This window comes from Balaenoptera acutorostrata, chromosome 21 (genome assembly GCF_949987535.1).
Source record: "Balaenoptera acutorostrata chromosome 21, mBalAcu1.1, whole genome shotgun sequence".
NCBI classification, from domain to species: Eukaryota; Metazoa; Chordata; class Mammalia; order Artiodactyla; family Balaenopteridae; genus Balaenoptera; species Balaenoptera acutorostrata.
This window is the reverse complement of record NC_080084.1, coordinates 17,550,694-17,565,760: the sequence shown is the minus strand read 5'-3', so window position 1 is coordinate 17,565,760 and position 15,067 is coordinate 17,550,694.

Genomic DNA, 15,067 nt, shown 5'->3' with positions numbered 1-15,067 from the left:
TTTAAACTGGTTCTTTCTGCTTCTGGTGAGCTGGGGTGAACCTCTGTTCATCCAGCCACCCCTCCTGAGCCCGGAGTCGGCCTTCTTGTTCAGGGCCCGGATTCTCTGTCACTCTCAGGGTCATGCAAGCACAGGGTGGCTCTGAGAGTAAGACCTCCTTGAATTTTACACCCTACACCTCTGTCTTGCGTCAGCCTGGCCTTGGGAAAATAGGATGCTTAACATCAAGAATTCCCAGGTTTGTTTTTTTTTTTCCCTTCAAGAACTGTCTTCTTCTGCAATTACTCACCCAGAAGAGGACTCATGGATATAAAATTACCAAAAGAGCTTAAAATAGGCACAACCTTCTCTGAATCTGCCAGGATTCTCCACTGTAGAGTTACTCTCTTCCCCTTTGTAATTAGTATTTAGGGGCAAGGATTTTGAAACCATGTGAATATTCTGTTCTTCCTCCAGCTTTCAGTGTATTTATTCATTTACTTCAGTATGAACTTGTTTCTTACTTTATTCAAGTTGTTATAACCTATTATATCATTATTTATTTTGATGCTCAAATTGTCTCTGATGTGGCCAGTGGAAGCCTCTTGAAGCTGGCCTTTGTGTTCTTTTCACGCCCTGTTGTTGTCTCAACATTTCCTTGCTTACTGGCACAACAAGTTATTGAAGACTCCATTTGTGCTTGCTTTGACTGGAATCAGCTCTTACTTGTTTTTAAATGGTATCTAGAAGCCAAGATCTGGGCACTAGGGTGGCTCATTTCTATAGAGGTATCATGTTCTTAGGTCCTCCCAGTGGACAGAGCTAGAGAACATACATACACACATATAATTATCACTATGGTAATTTCTATAGCTGTCTTATACATTGAAAGCTATGAATTCATCCTAATGCCTCTAATTCCAGTCCAACACCACTAGGTGCATTTTTTTCCCTTCCTTTTCATATCTGTAATGCCCTTCTCTGACAGTGAGAAGCCAGGCTCCCATTACTCTTAACAATAATATATATGGTCAATCTCCCCGTATGTACACAATTTCCATCACTGCTGTTAATTCCCATCACTGAAGATAGCTTCCTCTCTCTGCTTGGGCTCTGACACCTTATACCAGGTTCCCCTTGCCCTTGGGGATGCCCTTCTCACCCTATTTATGCTCTGACTTCTGGTGCTGGGCCACCCATCTCCCTACCTGATTGCCCTCCTCACCCTCGTGGACTCCACCACCTTACCATCTTGCCCCTCTCCCTATATGAGCTTTGACACCCCACTCTGGGCTACTGTGGCCCCTCTTTCTCCTCTGCATATGGATACCTACCTAATGGCTTTAGGATTGAATTGTTCAAGAATAGAAGGAAAGGGGAAGGGGAAGAGAAAGATCTCTGATTATATTTTATATTAACAAAAATTTTTTATTCTTTCTGACCCCAATGGAAATATACTACCCAAATTAAGGTATAAAGGAACAGCCCTTCTTGATTGATAGATACCGTAACAGTCCTTAAAGCTATCTTTCAAGACTCTCTACTTCTCATTTATTCCTGTTACTCCTGATACACAGTGTAATTTGTTAAATGAGGGACAGGGAGAAAGTTTAAACTCCCGTGTGCCAATAACAGTAAAGGAGAGGAAATGGTCAATCCAAATGGCATTAAAGAAAGGAAAATGATAGTACTCCAGCAGCAGTACTCCTCCTGTACCTTGAGAACAGCAGATCTGATATATTCATTTGACTGTTGAGAAGTCACAAAAGAAGACTCATTGCAATTTGGCTAGACTAAGAAAAAAAATAGTATCCTCTTTTCAGGCTTTCAAGGGTTCCCAGAGCTATTCTGAAGGCCTTTTCTCCCTCAGATTCTGCAGCTCACAGACATCAGCACTGCCTTCTTTGCTGTAAGGCTGCACCAGCTGGACTGTGCTTCCTGGGCTCTCTTTGACCTTAGTATATAGTTCTATTATCTCACAGGCACAGGCAGGGGAAGACATTTTTGCATGTGTCAGAGTAATTAGAGATCGCTCTAAGCGCTACCGATGAAGATGTGTCACCCCCATCAAGGTCTTTAGTAAGACTGCTTCTTTGCTCACATTCCCATCCCCAGGCGTTCCTTCTCAAAGCTGAATTCAGAGGAGCTGGCCTGGAGCAGACAGCCACACAGCTCCCCACTCCCATCAGGTCAAAGTCTACAATGAGGGGCCTTTTAAAATTGAGTTTGTTCAAGTTCAGACATCATTGGATACCAGTATAGGAACCTAAAAATAAATCCAGCAGAGGAAACTTCAAAGACTTCCTGGAAGGTGGAAACAACTGGAGGTTACAGAGGGCAGTGGGATGACTTCTAATGGCCCCGTGGAAGCCATGAGTAATTCTCAAATTGCCAGGAATGTCACCAAGTACTGTACCATGCTGTCTTGAATGGGGACAGAACCCAGCATAGTGAGTATAATAGCTGTTTAGTGTTCAGAACAAAAGTGTGTGTGTGTGTGTGTGTGTGTGTGTGTGTAGGAGGGGACCCTTGTGGTGTCTGCCCTCCACTGAGGGTTTGATGTAGGCACATTCTAGGTGCTGATGTCCTCTGAGGCCAATTCCAGCAAGAAATGACTTACAGTACTTCATATCTAGTAAATATCTGATGCCAGATTTTATATGCAATTCCACCTGCCTATAAGTGTGTTCCTTTCATCCCATTACGTGAAATTCACTATGTCTAAACCACACTCATAGATTTTCCTCACAAAAACTACATGAACTTTGGGCTTTTCTTTTGCCAATGACAGTCGTGCAGACTTTAAAACTTGGGACTCATGTTATATCCTTCCTTCCCCCTTATTTCTCCTTCCCTGCCAAGACCTCTCAGTCACCAAGTCTAGGAGACTCCTCTAAAACATCTCTACCATCAACCCCTTAATTTTCTACTGCTTGGTTCCTAGTTCAGGCTCTCATTGTCTCACACTGACTGCTCTAATTTAGACTCACTTTTTAGTAAAATATTTTTTACTTAATGCCTAAACCTTTACATCTATTTAATAGAAAAGTTCTATAAATTAGTAATATAACTGTTGGGTCATTATGGGTTAATTCTTTAAAGAATTAGAACCAGTAATTAGCATAAAATACCCTCTCCATTATTTTGTGAAGTGTCATGTGCAGTCATATTCTATTGATGGAACAACAATTTATACAGATTAGAAGAAAATTATAAGATACATACGAGTGCCACGTTTTCCCACTCACCAGTTTTCTTCATCATCTCATCCAGTCTGCCTAGGTGAATTGAGCCATAAGAGGAGGTGGGAGGTGAGGAAGATTTCCAGTGGTCACTGTTTTTTTTTTTTCACATGACCTTGACTCGTATCTTCATACATGTATTTACAGTTAAAGGCTGGTATTGTCCATTATAACCCAATGACCATCATCTTGCTTGGAATATGGCAATATTTATCATATACAATATTATGATCATAAGTTTTGATTGTAAAATAGCATCTTCCCTTGTAAAATCTGTGTTAGTTTTATAAGCTAAGTAGCAGGTTTGGAAGAACATGGAAAAAATGGACTCTTGGAGCCAAATGAGGCTACTTCCTCCTCCTTTTCACATAGTGCTGAGTATTTATACTGTCAAGAAATATTTTTTTTTAAAATTTATTTATTTATTTATTTATTTTTGGCTGTGTTGGGTCTTCGTTTCTGTGCGAGGGCTTTCTCTAGTTGCGGCAAGCGGGGGCCACTCTTCATCGCGGTGCGCAGGCCTCTCACTATCGTGGCCTCTCTTGTTGGGAGCACAGGCTCCAGACGCGCAGGCTCAGCAGTTGTGGCTCACGGGCCCAGTTGCTCCGCGGCATGTGGGATCTTCCCAGACCAGGGCTCGAACCCGTGTCCGCTGCATCGGCAGGCAGACTCTCAACCACTGCACCACCAGGGAAGCCCTGTCAAGAAATATTTAAGAGGCAGAAAAGATTTGGTGATTGGATGGATGACACAAAATAGAAATGAGGTTTTTGTTTTATTTTGTTTTTATTATTTTTGTTATGAAAAATAATACTGAATCATCATCACAATAGAAACAAAATTTTTTTTTTTTTTTTTAATGAGGATCTTGAATCAGATGCGTATGTTTGATTGATTGATTGATTGATTGATTGATTTTGGCTGTGTTGGGTCTTCGTTTCTGTGCGAGGGCTTTCTCCAGTTGTGGCAAGCGGGGGCCACTCTTCATCGCGATGCGCGGGCCTCTCTCGTTGCGGAGCACAGGCTCCAGACGCGCAGGCTCAGCAGTTGTGGCTCACGGGCCCAGCCGCTCTGCGGCATGTGGGATCTTCCCAGGCCAGGGCTCGAACCCGTGTCCCCTGCATTAGCAGGCAGATTCTCAACCACTGCGCCACCAGGGAAGCCCAAGAAACAAAATTGATTGGAAGTCAATCAACCCATCAGGCACTTAAACTGTGTAATGAAAAATCTTACTCCTTCTAGCTCTGCCATTCCCAGCACCTTTGGAAAAATAACTGATTTACCTTTGCATTTGAACTTTTGACTTGATCCTATTTGCCACCAAATATTGTTGCAAAATTCTTTATGACCTCTTGTGAAAAGTTCTGGTGAGATACAAGAAATAGGACATCCCAGAGTACCCAAATAGGATGCTTAAACTACTAAAAGAAAAAAGGGAATCATTTAATACACTTTAAAAGTTGTCGTCAATGCATTTATAAACAAATTATAATAAGCATTTTATAAGTCACAATGGTATTTTGTTGCTAGGTATCTAATATTAAAGAAGTGTATTCTTTTTTTTTTTTTTTTTTTATGTTTGATCCTCTTAATGAGTCACTGTGAATTTATTTTATTTTTATGGCTGTGTTGGGTCTTCGTTTCTGTGCGAGGGCTTTCCCTAGTTGCAGCAAGTGGGGGCCACTCTTCATCGCAGTGCGCGGGCCTCTCACTATCGCGGCCTCTCTCGTTGCGGAGCACAGGCTCCAGACGCGCAGGCTCAGTAGTTGTGGCTCACGGGCCCAGCTGCTCCGCGGCATGTGGGATCCTCCCAGACCAGGGCTCGAACCCGTGTCCCCTGCACTGGCAGGCAGACTCTCAACCACTGCGCCACCAGGGAAGCCCTAAAGAAGTGTATTCTTTTAACTTCATTTAAATTTAAAGACTGTAAAACTATAAGAGTATAAAATATATTGGAAATTTTGCATAACTACTGTCATTCTTTTTTAAAAACTGTCTTTATAGGTTAGCTAAATGTTTTTGAAGCTTAGTTGGTTGTTATTTTAAGTCTCCAAAATACAATTGCTTTGACCTTTAGGATATTGTTTTGAGTTTAGTTATCACAGTGAACTTTAAGAGTATAATTTTGTTTTCTATTATCAAATACCTCTTTCTTCCAGCCCCAGAATAAAGAGTCACAATCCTTAGCTCCAATACCAAATAGAATAAATATGACTATAATTTCACACAAAGAGTGAGTGGCAAGGTCAGATTTTAAAAGCCACGTGGAGATTAGATTGGCACAAATGAAAGTGTGCATGTATTATATTCAATTGAATAAAGTCAAATTATGTATGTAGTGTATGCATAGCAATGGGTACTTTAGGGAAGCTGCTCTTAGGTAGGAATTAGCTGTGGTTGACTAAGTTTGCAAAGTACAGAAAGGTTATTAAATAAACAATATAGTAAGACATTCCACTTAACCCAGATTATACATGAAATCAGTTGCAGGCTGTTTGTGAATGAGATGTGGCAAGCACGAACTGCATGTCTCTTTTCGAAAGTGTGCCGATAAAGAGTAGAGATACATAATCATTACTAATAAGCTTGCACTTTATTATTATGCTACAGAGAGAGAGAGAGAGGGAGAAACTGTGTCATTCATTGCTCAAGGCACCCAAATCACAAGGATTGCCTCAAAGCTTCCCTGCTGGTTATAGTTATAAAAGAGACAAGTTACCTTCCAGGGCTTTCCTTCCAGCAGGCAGCAGGTCCATGCAGAGAGAGAATCCCCATAGAGCAGAACAGACCACAGCACCCCTCATTAATGCAGCCTGTCTGGGACCATGCAAATGCTTTGGCAGACCAGTTTTACACTTCTGCACAGTTCATTTACAGAATTTACATGGAGAGGGGATAGTTAAGGAGATGGGGCCCTCTTTGCATGGGGGAATCTGATTATACCAAATGGCCAAAGCCTCCTGGAGTCCTTTAGTTATATGCTCACTTGGGAGGAGCTTGTGGAGATGGGCTCTGAAGAAGTCAGATTCTTTTGTTTGTGGGAAATAAAATGGAAGGTCTTGTTAAAGCGACCCCCTCAGTCAACTTTCCTGAAGCCTGGAAGCCTCAATGATGGGGTAGGGTCCGGGGGAGGGCAGCGGGATAGAGGACTTCACAACCAACTTTCTGATTGGTGTGCCTCTCTCTTTAATGAGGGAGTCAATCAACCTAATTAACCTCGTTAAATAACACATACAGTGCAAACTTAGGTGTTAGAGAAAAGCAGAATCTGTCAAGACCTCATCACAGAGATATCTAACATGAAGATCCAGGAGCAGAAGATCAAGATTTGTTCACAACCAGGTATGCTCATGACTGGCTTCAATTCTGATTGGACAGTATCCTGGTGAAAGTCTGTTCCGATTGGTTAAGGCTCACGTACCAAACGTTAACTATTTTGAACATCATCTCTACTGGAATTCTTGCCAGTCCATGGCCCTTACGGAGCCTGGAAAATTCACAAAACTCTTAGCTGTAATTATTCTGATTTGAAGAGAGAGAGAGAGGAGAGAGACAGAGACAGAAAGAGACAGAGAGCAAGTTGACCATACATTTTGGATCCAAAGATGCAAACAATTTAGCCATCATTTTTCTGTTTGGAAAATTAATCATTTTGCTCCAGCCAGAGCCAAAGGCAAGAAGGGAAAGGCCTGGGAGAACCATTGTCGATGGCGTGGTCCTCCTGAAGCATGCGTCAAAGAGGAGTGACTCCCATCACCTGTAAAGCACTTTCCCTCAGTTTAGTTCTAATCCTTTGTCCCCTAGCATATGCTACTTTTTACTATTGGTCATAGTTTTACAAATGTGTACGATCTTTGAAGGCAGGGAGGAACCAGATCTTTGAAGACAGGGAGGAACCATGTCATATTTTTTCTTGCCTTTGTTTACCATGCCTTGTATATTGCATATTTTGTTGACTGATCAATTAATACAAATAAATATGGTCTTGCTCCGTGGATTTTCTCTCTAAGGTAAGTAAGCCTCCAGAAAAAAAGTATCTCCCATGTCCCACTCTTTTTTCCCTACAGTTTCCTGAAAGATGAAGTCTCTGCCAGTGGCCCCGGCAGGGTCCAGGTACAGACCCAGTGTGTGGTTGTGTGATCCCGTGGTGGTCAACCACAGTGCCTACTGTGGGGAGGAATATGGGGATGGCAACATAGCTGCTAATCCACAGATTCCAGCAGAATGACTCTTGCTTTCAGGCAGAGAAGTGGGTGGGTGATTATTCTTCGCTGAAACATCTCCAGGGAAAGAACAAGGACTGACAATCTTCAGTGAGCTATTTCAGTTTCTAATTAATCATTTGGACAGGAAATTCTTGTCATGTATAATCAAAATCATTCTGCCACAAATTAAGTCAAATGTTCCTGGTTTTCTTCTTTCTAGAGGTAGATCAGAATTAGGCACTATCCTGCATTTTGCAACCGGTTATGGCTAAAAATACATGGGATATCTAGATTGTTTATTTAATAACATTTTATTAAAATGCCTTTGTGACCAGGAATTCCATTTGAAGCCTACTGGTCCTAGGGGGGAAAGAGAGCTCACATCTTGCTGTGAAAGTGTGTTGAATTTACAAAGTGGGGAAAGAGAGGTGCCACGGGATGATATTTTCTTTGACATGGTCTTGGATGTTCTGTTTTATGTTGTTTGGGTAGGTTGTATGGGAGTTGGGATGGATTTGTTCAGCTGGCTTGGATGTTTGAGGTGGGGATGTGAGGGGGGTTAGGTGAAGCTTCTATGTGATAAAGGGCAAAGACTCTTACAGCTCTCTCTTCCTTACCTGCCTGTGTTAGAAAAAGCACCCAATCAAACTCTGTCATCAAGGCAGTGACTCTTACACAGACAGGAACCATATGAAATATTTAGACAAGATTGTCGTTGTGTGGAATCTGTGGAAACCAGACCACCCTTCCTATGGGTCAGCTGCCAAAGTCCTGAAATAGCTCTCAGGGCCAGGGCCTTCCGTTACGGTATTTCCTCTTTCTGCATAGAACTGTGAGGGGGGATGGTTTTACTCCATCTTGCTTCACCGTAGCCTCTCCTGCCCCCAATTTATTACCATGCCTTTATTTCCTCTCACATTCTTTCACCTGTTTAAACTTGGGAGAAAAACAGGGAAAGAGGAAAGAGGAAGGGGGACCGGGACAGGCCTTCGACTGAGAAGCAGCTGCTTGCATTGTGTGCTACTGGCAACTCCAGTCCTTCCTGGAGCATCTCCAAATACCTCTTCCAAATGCTGACTGATATAGAAAATTCCATTTTGTTCTCCTTCCAAATTCAGATCTCCACCATGGATTTTGTCATTTTGCTTTATCTTTTTGCAATGAATTTTATCCCCCGCCCCCCCAAAAAAATCCCCTTAAAATAGTTTACCTGTAATTTAGAATTATAATAGAAACATACAACACATCAGTAAATACTCGAGATTATGACTACTAGAAGAGAATTTAGAGATAATCTAATCCAACCCCCTCACTTTTCCATTGGGAAGCTCAGAGGGGTAGAATGACCTACCCGAAATGAGGCACATAATAAATGGGAGAACCAAACTAGAAATTAGCACAAATGCTTTGTGTAAGACTGTCTGTAGGCCCCTGCAGCAGATCAGTGAGCAATAAAAATAACAGTGATGTGACTTTGAAACAAGATATTAAAACTCTTAGTAATTAAGAATGTTGGGAACGAAGTGAGAGAGTGGCATGGACATATATACACTACCAAATGTAAAATAGATAACTAGTGGGAAGCAGCCGCATAGCACAGGGAGATCAGCTTTGTGCTTTGTGACCACCTAGAGGGGTGGAATAAGGAGGGTGGGAGGGAGACGCAAGAGGGAGGAGATAAGGGGGTATATGTATATGTATAGCTGATTCACTTTGTTATAAAGCAGAAACTAACACACCATTGTAAAGCAATTATATTCCAATAAAGATGTTAAAAAATAAAAAAGAATGATGGGGACAAAGATGAGGAAGAGAAGAGTTGCCCCAGGCTTAGGTACACTCTGAAATGTTAAATCTGTTGAAACCCAAAAGAATATTAATGAAGGAAGCTTTATTCTGGGAAGAAGGTACCTAGATGGCTATGGTCATTGTCAAGACAAACTTCTGACCTTTCTGTCTGTCAAGTTTTATTGCCATGATTTAAATATTAGGAAGCTTATATGAGCCATTATCTGTATCTCTCTTTGTTACAAATTACACTGAGAATGTTCTGTAGCATTACAAGAAGAAAAAAGGACCATTACCAGTAGGACATACAGAGTCTTGTTGGTGCCAAAGGGTTATTTAACAATGGATAAAAATTCACTCCCTCAAAAAACATGTATCCCTGCTAGGATGCCCCATTATCTCCTGCCACCATGGGTTCAGTGTAGTGCTTCTTTCTGTGGAATCCTCTTGAGAAGGTGTATAGCTAACAATTTTTTAAATTAAAGTTTTCCACTAATTAAAAAAAAAAGCATAAGCAGCAATGGAAGTCAGTGGGTTCCTCTGATACTGCACTGTATTGAAATACAGTAAGATGAATTACTTTGGGCTTCTTTCATTTTTTAAAGGGTTCAGAAATCCATGAGCTTCAAATCAGTATATAAAAATGTCCCATTATCTTAATTATCAGGGGTCATGCTTTTTCATGGAATGCCTTTCATTTCAGAGATGGCGCCTGCTTACTCAGCACCAGCAAATGTTAAGGGACACATCTGAGCTAAATGACTATCATCTAGTCTTCATGGATAATTAAAATCCACATTTTTTCCAACTCTCTTTTATCCTTGAGGTAATCAAGAGGTACTGTCAATGAATTAATTTATCTCCCGGCCAATCACATATTTTCCCATTGCTTCAAATCAGTAATTCTGACTGATGTAGTTTTCATCTGCTTAACTCTTCGATCCACTTTTTGGCAGGGGCATGATGTCATAAAGAAGATATCAGTTCAGAAGCCAGGGCATATGGGTCCAAGTCTTATCCTTGAAATGTACTAGGGAGCTCTGACAAGGCACTTCACCTCTGAATCTTTTTTCCTTCCTTCATCTGTAAAATGAAAGCATTGGGTTAGACAAACTATACATTGTCTTCTAGTTTTAGCATTCATTGTGTCTGAAGTGGCAAAGAAGGAGGAGGAGGAGGAGGGGAACAAAAGGGCCAAGATATGGTTACATTACAGATATTTAATGCCTGTGTAGTTGGCAGTCAGCAGGACCAGAGAAATCAAACCCTGCGTGCTGGAATCATTTTAACCTGGAGTGAGGGCATTTACTTCCTTACTAGGACAGCATCATATTATATATCAAATACAACAATTCCCTTAAAAGCTAAATTTGAATTAGTCATATGCAAGCATCCCAAGGTATAATCCGGATTGGATCACAAGTCAGTCACAAAGGGAATTACTTAGTCTAACTTCTTCCAGGATCATTTTCTGTATTAACCCATGAATTCTCATCTCTTTTATTGTCCTTTTCTAGACCATCATTTAACCTGGTTTTAAGATAAAGATGAACTAACTTCCTGCCGTTGTATACTGTAGTGTGAGGTACAGTTTAGCTAAGAGCCATCTTTCTAATCACTTAGCACTCTGGTAAATTGGACTCATGCATATTTATATGGAAATGTTCAGTCGTTTTACACCAAGAAATCCATACCTAGACATTTCCCTGGTGAATGGTTCATGAAAGCAATTTTCCACATTAGCTGTATTTCTGACAATCCAACCCAAAATAGAAGGTTGCTTTGCAGAGCTTAGGGCAGGTGACATCTAATAGGATCTCAGAATTAGAACTGTTCTGGAAAAACCCGAGGGAGAACTTGCCCTTGGCATTCTCAAAGAGGGAGCACGGCACATTTCTGTCAACAGTCCTAGGGCCTTTGTATCATGGCCTATCATTGTGGGGTTGTGACAGTTAAAACAAGAATCGGAACTGTGGCTTCCTTGGCTAAACTCCCTAGGATGGGGTCTGAGACAGGCCTGGAAGTTCATTTTGCTTGACAGCAGGTTATACAGTCTTGAAGCCCAAGTGCATTTGCCATTAAAATTCTCAGCAAACCACTTCTACACCACTGGCCATTACTCTCGTGCTCCTGAGGGCAGCATGATGGAACATTGCATATCTAGTGCACAAATCCAGCACACTTTATTGAGCACCTGTTTTGTATCAGGCAGTGTGTTAAGGCCCTGAGAGCATTAAGTAAACATATGTAATCCTTACCCCTCAAAGGCATTTAGTTCACTCTGGGATCCACAGGAACCTTCCTGGAGCAACTGATGCCTGCACTGAGCCTTAAAGGAGAAGGAAGAGTTAGCCACGTGGACAAACCTAGGGAAACCTCTCTTAGGGAAACCTAGGAAGGAGCAGAGCCTTATCTCTGCAGGGAAAGGCAAGCAGGTTGATGGGAGCAGAGCGTGGGTCCATGGGTCGGCATATTATCTCTGTAAAGGGCCAGATAGTAAATATTTCTGGCTTTGTGGCCCTACAGTACTCATCTCTGTTGCTGTAGGATGAAAGCACCATAGATGATGGGGCGTGGCAGTGTTCTAATAAACTTTTATCTCCAACCCAGGTGTCTGGAGATATCTGGCCAAGGGGCCCTGGTTTGCCTGGCAGGGCAGAGCGAGTGGGCTACTGGGAAGGTCAAGGGCCTGTTTTGGTGGGACTCCTTTACCAGGTCAGACCGCTGGGGTTTAGAGAAGTGGGAAACAGTTAAGGCCTGAACTGCCCACAGGAAGTCAAAGGCCAGATGGTCTTAGTACCTCTTGATAAAACTTAGAAAGGAAAACCTACACCAAGCAAAGGAGTTGGCAATTTTTTCTCCCCTCACAGGACGCCCAGAGTTCCTCCAAGGCCTTGCCTGCTGGATTGGCACAGCAAGAGGTTCCAGCTCAAGCCAGGCTCTCCCCTGTGTGACTCTAGGCACTAGGGTCTCTTCCAGCCTTTCCCCCACCCCCCGCCACCCCCTAGGCCTCTGGAGATACTGGCATGATGAGATGTTTTATGAGGTTTGTTCAAGAGCAAAGGAAGGAGAAGACGGGCTCCAGAGAGCACCAGAGATCTCAACAGAATATATGTATTTTCTTCACTCCCATAGAGATTTGGGAAACTACAAGCATTTATGCAAATATGTTTTCCATTACATTACCATTTCTTGTCTCCATTTGCAGACTCTCACTCCAACCAAATTTGCTATGAACCAACCGAGAATAATATGGCTTATTCCTCCCTCGTGTGACAATTTGGCTGGCTCCCTGTCACACATTCAAGATGCACCCTAAGTGAAACAGTATCTGTGCTCTACTTGTGGCTCAGGGTAAGAAAGAAAATACAAGGTTGCCAAGACTCAGAGGAGCACAGCATGCTTAGACCCAACTAAGCAAGGAAGAAGGGGAGGAATTCTTTGGGGGGTTAAGTTCTTTTTCTAAAACAAAGGCTGCTACAGCCAGAGCCTCATTCAATGTTCCCTACAACTGTGGACTAGGCTTCAAAAGCTAGGTCGGCACAATTAACTTTTCAGTTACATTTTTGCTTTTACAAATTAAAACAGTTCTTAAATTTATGAGTCAGCATCATGAAGATTGGATTAATATGTAAAGGTTATTGGCATGCAGTTTTCACAGTATTGTTAGAAGTCAACACTGAGTCATAGCCTCCCAGGTATGAAAAAAGGGAAAGGCTTATTCTGGGTTTGATGAGAAGGCAACCAAGATGGGGCTTTACTGTGGGTAGGGAGTGGAGGGGTTGGGGCGGTGTACTGGGCTAGAGACTGCATAATTTGAGATTCCTGGCTGCCAGCAGAGGTTTACAGCACCCTTGGGTCTTCTTAACTTGGTTGCCCACATGTAGAGCAAGCAGGGAAGAAGGGGGGGAGCCTGCAGTGGTCAAACATAAAAAACAGATCAGCCTCTTCATTACATGTCCTTTTCGTCCTCCTGGTTCTCAGTTCTCAGAGCTGAATCTGAGATCTCAAAGAATCTTCCAATGGATTCCTTTTCATATTAAGTTAACCAGACTTGATTTCTGTTGCTTGCAGTCAAGAATCTTGACTGATACCAATAGAGCCAACAATTTTGTCATTTCAGATTAAACAAACAAACAAGCCTTAAACTTTAAGCAGAGACAAACTGTGAGCACTGTTTCAAAGCAGTGAAACTGTTGGTATAGATTTCCACAAATGCGTGTTCTTCTTTCTGCAGTAGTGATTACAGCAAGTCAATATTGGAAAACATCTTAGGAGTTCTTTTAGTTCAGTCTTGGGCACAAAGATGATTCAGATACACAGAATTCTAGAGCTTAAAGAGGCCCAAGAGATTATCAGAAAAAACAAAACAAAACAAACCTTTAGTTACTGACGAGGAAACCACCACCAAGAACAAAGCACTTTTCCCAGTCATATCAAGAGGATCAGAGAGCAGGCATTCGAATTTGTAGTCAAGAGCCCCTTTTATCATAGCTGGCAGCTTCTTGGAATTCAGCTCAAGGGCTTTCTCATGCCTTGGTGTTAGGAAGAACAGAATCTCTCTTCATTATATATGAAGGCTTTCTCCTATATCAATGCCACAATGCTCTGCTGCTGCCTGGCTCATTTATATAGGCTAGTGTATTGATGAAGCCAAGGTCATAGGCTTGAATTAGGAATGAGCAGTCAATCTGGCTCATGTTCCACAGCACAGTGTCCAGAGGTTGGCTGGCTGTGCTGTAAAAATGGGACCCTGCTGGGGACACCTGGGCAAGCATGTGTGAATGGCTCCGTGAGGTGCATGACCACTGCTCAGAATGCGGGGCAGAAGCACCCTCCCAGAGCTTTACATCAGCTTTACATACAGAGGAGGTAATATTAGACCCTTTACTTTAGAAAAGAATGCATATTTGACAGAAACCAGTGAAGAATTCTATTTATTAAATAAAGCAGCCTTGCCAATTAGGAAACTTCCTTTGTAATAGGATAAATGCCAGGTATTTCTTCCCTTGAGAACTTTCCTACTCCTCCTCTGCTCCCTACTTCAGATCATGCCCGCCCTTTAAAAAGGAGAAGGGGACCAGCCCCAAGAGCATCCATTGCCATGGCCCTACAGTTGCCAGCACACACTCACCGATTTCTTATTGATGCGATAAGTTTGAAAAGAACCAGGAGCACCAAATGAATGCATATAACAGACTTAGTGAAGACAAAACAAAGATGTCACTGCGGGCTGAATTAAGTAAGAATTAATTAGAGAAAGAACTAGTTCTTGAAGAACTTTTATGGAGTGAGAGCAGAGTGTGAGAGGCATCCCAGTATTTGGAGGAGCCGTTTATAAACGAAGACACCAGGGAAAGTGTGTACAAGGATGCTCTGGGCATCCCACGGAGAACTGATGGAAAAGGAAGGTTCCTTTAGGAAAGACGTAGGAGATGGGTTTCCAGAAAGCAGGCTAAGGCCATATTGTGGAGGGCTGTAGTGACAGGCTAAGCAGTGCCATCCTTGCTCTGCAGGCAGGGGGAACCACTTGAAGCTTTTAGAGCAGGGGAGGAATGCTGATCAAAGCCATGGTTCAGGAAGAGGAATCTGACAGTGGCGTGTAGGCTGCATTGGAGGTGGGTGGCAGGAAGGCTGGAAATCGCATTTGTGATGAAAAGAGACCTGAAGTCGAATAAAGGGTTGATGATCCAAGGTCTGCATTCCTGATGAGTCACAGACAGGGAGGGAGGAGGATTCTTCTTCCTTGTTAGGAAGCAGCTGTGGTGTCACGACCAAGTCCCAGAAGACGTGACTTTGCTTCAGACCAGGATACCAAAGACCTCCTCTCTTCAATGAACCTGGCCTGGTGGA